Source organism: Eschscholzia californica, unplaced genomic scaffold (assembly GCF_041429995.1).
Source record: "Eschscholzia californica isolate CP2 unplaced genomic scaffold, dmEscCali1.0.p SCAF_13, whole genome shotgun sequence".
NCBI classification, from domain to species: domain Eukaryota; kingdom Viridiplantae; phylum Streptophyta; class Magnoliopsida; order Ranunculales; family Papaveraceae; genus Eschscholzia; species Eschscholzia californica.
The window spans coordinates 172,501-177,500 of NW_028238232.1; the positions used below are offsets into that span (position 1 = coordinate 172,501).

Below are 5,000 nucleotides of genomic sequence, written 5' to 3' on the forward strand. Positions count from 1 at the left end.
TGAGAGGCTAAAGAGATATTACCCTCTGATACCTATTTGACAATTGGTATCAGAGCTTGAAGAGCAAGCTAATGGATGGTGTTCTGATCCCAGTGATAGTTGGTATCAGAGCTTGATTGGTCAAGCTTAAGAGTATGGAGCTCTGATCCTAGATGAGAAATGGATGTCAGAGCCTGAGCTACAGGATGGAGATGCACGAGTGAAGATGTATTGCATCCTGATACCCATTTAACAGTTGGTATAATAGCCTAGTGGATAGGCCAACGTGTATATTGCTCTGGTCCTTGTGATAGATGGATCAAGAGCTTGATAGCTACAAGATATGTTCCAAGAGCCTAGTGATTGCGGCAAAGGGAGATGTTTTGGGAGCTTGAGAAGACAAGCACGAAGATATGCCTAAGAACATGTGGTATGTTTGGAAGCATACTTCCAGAGCCTGGACGGCAGGTTCAAAGAGATGGTATCTATGCTCGAAGAGTTGACGAAGAGCTTAGTGATTCTCCCACTATGGTATGTGGTATACTGGAGTGTGTATGAAGAGCTGCGTTGAGAGCATGATTCCAAGAGAAGGCTTTCAGAGTGAGATGCATTCAAGATGATAGGGTCTCTGAAGCTGTGATACAGGATGGGACCTTTGTCGGGGGATGCATGGTGCATAAGGCGACGAGAGTTCCGACGGAAGGAATAGGCCGTGTGCACGGATGCTACGGTGGTAGCTATACTTGGGTCTATGTTCCTTTGAGCAAGAAGGACATATGCGAGATATGAGATGGAACCGTATTGACACAAGAAGTCATGTGCAAGCTGTAAGAGTTCAGTGTGACTTGGTTGGTAAGAAGGTACCATATATACTTGAGTCCTTTTGAGGTAAGGACAAGTGCAGAGATGGGATGAACCGAGAATGGCACGGTGAGTCGTGTGCGAGCTTAGTGCAGTAATGCTCAGTACGATTTGGTGCGCATTGGGTACATCATATGTTAGAGTCCTTTGGGTGGACAACATGCTTGGTAAGAAGTGTACCAAGATGGCAAGTAGAGTCGGGCTGAGAGCTTGTGGTAAGCTAGTCTGAGTAAGCTTGTTGGATTGGCATCCGAGAGTGGAGCTATGTTGATCCGAGTGATACTTGAGCGTTAGAGCAGGGTATGGCAACAAGGTGTTGAAGGATACTCTCTTATGCTTAAGCCGAAGGTAGCATCGAGTGACTTGTGATGTTGTGAGTTCAAGCTACTTACAGAAGGCAGGGGTCAAAGAGTAAGATAGATGGACAGAGTACATCGTTGGGCAAGTTGGTGCTAGATCAAGTTGTGCTTATGTGGTATGGTGCACGATAGAGTTCGGCACGGTGTATGCTAAGCGCATTTGAGTTCCAAAGAGAACGGACTCACTTGAGATGAGACATGGATATGCTAACACAGTTGTGTGAAGTATGTCGCATGAGTGCTATAAGCCGAAACCAACATTGAAGCTTATGGACATATTGGTGTGAAGTCTATGAAGACAGATTCACGAGACCAAGTGAAGTACTGATGGTAGTTGGAACCGAGTTCAAGCCGTCAAGTAATATAAGGGTCGTTGTATCTGAAGTGGATCGGCCCATGTTTGAGTTATGCATTGGAGGTAAGTTGGAACCGAGTTCAAGCCTACAGTGTGCAATGAGTACGTGGTGACTGAGAAGAGATCAGCTCACGTTATGGGATTTCAGGATGGTGTGTCGTGGTGACATTAAGCATCGTCCAATTCTGGGGATAGTTGGAACCAAGTTCGGATCGTCAGAGATATATGACAACGTCGAGTGTGACAGTATGTTGTAAGCCGTATGGTGCTGCATGAGATGTGTTGGAACTTGTGCGGTGGTACGTTCGGATGTGTTCAAGAGGGACACGAGCCTACCAAGATGCTCGGGTTAAGGAGCATCGCCAAAGATTAAATGGCAAGTGTGTGTCTGGATGTAGTCAAAGAGGACGTTCCCAAGAGTATGCCAGTGGTGGATGGTTTGGTACCATGTAGTTCTCGCGGAGAGAAAGCTACCGTGCTCGTTTAGTGGACATCGAAGGCAACACGATAATTTCCCGAGGAAGGGATGGCACGGATGATGCCGAGCGCACGGGGCGCAAGCGCGGAGGCGCGGGTTTTGAGTTGCACAGAGGTGCAGGTGCAGAGGCACAATCGAGGCAAGGGTCGTCAAGAGAAGGGGCGACATTGCGAAGAGTCAAGTGGTATACACTCAAGGGTACAAGTAGTGGATACGTAGGTACTAGAGTGCACTTGATGTTGGGGACAGTGGTCGAAACGAGAGTCTCAATGAACAAGCAAACCAAGGAGTCAGAACGTGGAGTACATGGGTACGTTGGGTCTGATCCAGAGGTGAGTGACATTGAAGACGAGTTGCTTTGCGATGGCAACATTGCAAGCACATGGCAAGACGCATGGGCGTCGAGATGCTAACTCGGGTGAAGGCAACGGTTGCTGAGGTACCAGGGTGACGAGTTGTGTCGCAGTTTACTGCGATACGCATGGCAAGATTGGTCACACAAGCAGGGATGGAAGGTGACAATCGAGATGCCAACTCGAGGTGAAGCCGAGGGGGTGAGGTACCTGAGTTCGAGGAGCGGCGGAGGCTGCATGAGAGAAGCAACATTGAGCATGGGTGAATGGTAGAGAAAACCATTATCCTAACGCATCGGAGGATGCATTGCAGAAGATTGAGTTAACCCGGAGGGGGAACCTGCGCGACGAGACTGCGTAGTTGAGTTCGCACGGAGGTGCGGTCTGCCGAAGACACGAAGGTGCAGTGGTAGCATCGGAATGGGGGCAGAAGATTGAAGTACTCCAAACTTAGTCGACGAGGACGTCGACATTACAAGTGGGGGAGTATGTCACGTGCATATTGTTGAGCATGCATATGACGTGACGAGTGCTAGGAGCACGTACGAGCATATAGGCCGTAGGGCCGAATACGAGGTCGAGATAGGGCAAGAGTGCCAAGCAAGCTTCCTTAGGCCATGCACGGGACGCCCGTGGCATTCAAGACTTTGTCAAGGATACGAAGGGTCATTTGGACGAGAGTATGCCTGGTTAAAAGGATTGATGTTTCCTTGTGGAAATAGGCAAAACAAGAAGTTTGCACCTTAGGAGGGGGTGGTCTCCCTTCCTCATATGCATCCAGCATATGTCAAGACCTCGTGGATGGGAGCTCGCCCATCCTTAGCATGGTATGCACGAAAGTGAGCATCCTCGTGGCGCAACCCATGAGGCCGGCCTAGCGTATGCGAGAGAAGCATATTGCACGGGTTCCCTTGTCATAGGAAATGGCTCGGGACAGTACCTGGAGATAGGTTACTGCGGGTTCCTTTGGAAAAGGTGTTGCATGTTCTCATGCCATGGCGAGGCGTGCGTCGTGCTAGCATATTCCATAAGGAGGATTGAGCTATTCAAGGGGCCAAGCCTTGATGTGCTATGTTGGGCATTAGGTAGCTTGTTAGAGATGGATGCTCCTATGCCCAATGTCCGGATGGTAGCCGAGATGATAGGTGACGGATGCTTGAGACTAGATGGCAAGATCCGCATATGCGGCTTGGTGTGCTCCGCACATATGTTGGTATCCTTTATAGTGGGCGAGAGTCTATGACTCAAGGAAGCGTTATACGGGACGGCTCGAGCTATGCTCGTAGGTTGGGACACGTTGGTGTCATGCCGCATTATTGGTTGGGAACCAAGATGACTTGATAGTCGAGATGCTCCGAATATGTTCGGGAAGGCTGGCTATGTGTTAGGAGGGAATACATAGCGCCGCACGGTACGTTAGGATTTGATATTCCGCACTATCGACCCGTGTCTTTGAGCATAATATGCCGGGTCGACCTAACGTGATAAAAAGGCCGTGACACTGGGACGGCCTCGGCACAGCTCGGGACGGCCTGGGACGCCCGAGACTTTGCTCGGGACGGCCTGGGACGTCCGAGACTTTGCTCGGGACGGCCTGGGACGTCCGAGACTTGGCTCGGGACGGCCTGGGACGCCCGGGACGTGGCTCGGGACGGCCTGGGAAGTCCGAGACTTTGCTCGGGCCGGCCTGGGTCGCCCGAGACTTGGCTCGGGACGGCCTGGGACGCCCGAGACTTGGCTCGGGACGGCCTGGGACGCGCTCGGCACAGCTCGGGACAGGCCGGGACGCCCGAGCCGAGCTTCGGGTCGCACGAAATCTCTTCGTATTCCGACATATTAGAAGCTTCCCATCATGTAGTAGGCCGAGCTTTGCCCTTTGGATGCCCTATGGTGCTTGGCGAGCACTAGGGAACGTGCCAGCACAAGTGCTGTGCACGCTCTGGGGAAGGAGCTCAACCCTCCCCCTTATAGTGCAAAGTTATTGTTTTGCCTATTTTCACAAGGAAACATCAATTTTTTAACCAAGCATACTGGGCCTTTACTCCCTCGTTACTCGTCGGAATCCAGCAAACTTATACTCGTTGGAAAGGCCTTTTCGCAAGGATTTTTTTGATATATTATAATAGCGATTCCGATAAATATTTATTTTTCTATGAATTTTTAAGTGAATAAACACCGGAAAATTCATAAAAAATAGAAAAAAAAAATATTTTCTTCCGTTTCTTTTCTCCAATAATTCATAAATAATACCTCAATAGTACAAACGAAGAGAGAGTCGAAATGGCCCGGGTGGGTTTCGAAATGTCCCACGACCCCATAGAATGCACGGGCCAGCCGAGCCAAAGCAGGGGACGCGCATGGGACAGCACGGGACGCGCACGGGACAGCGTCCCTATGGCTCGGGACGGCATGGGACAGCACGGGACGCCCTTGGTAAAGCTCGGGAATCCCATCGGACGCGCATGGGACGGCCTTGCTAAGGCTCGGGACGGCATGGGACGCGCATGGGACGGCCTTGCTAAGGCTCGGGACGGATGGGACAGCACGGGACGCGCATCGGACGGCCTTGCTAAGGCTCGGGACGGCATGGAACAGCACGGGACGGCCTTGGTGAG

At 50.8% G+C, this 5,000-nt stretch overlaps 1 long non-coding RNA gene across 1 annotated transcript in view; it reads left to right on the top strand.

Moving 5' to 3' along the window:
- LOC147562105 (uncharacterized) overlaps nt 1-3,345 on the top strand; it is a 4,280-nt gene extending 935 nt beyond the window's left edge. The window contains exons 1-2 of the long non-coding RNA XR_015232252.1: nt 1-46; nt 100-3,345. The exon at nt 1-46 is cut by the window's left edge and continues 935 nt beyond it. This is a non-coding gene — a long non-coding RNA (uncharacterized LOC147562105). The remainder of the gene's footprint in view (nt 47-99) is intronic.
- The last annotated feature ends 1,655 nt before the right edge of the window (nt 3,346-5,000 follow it).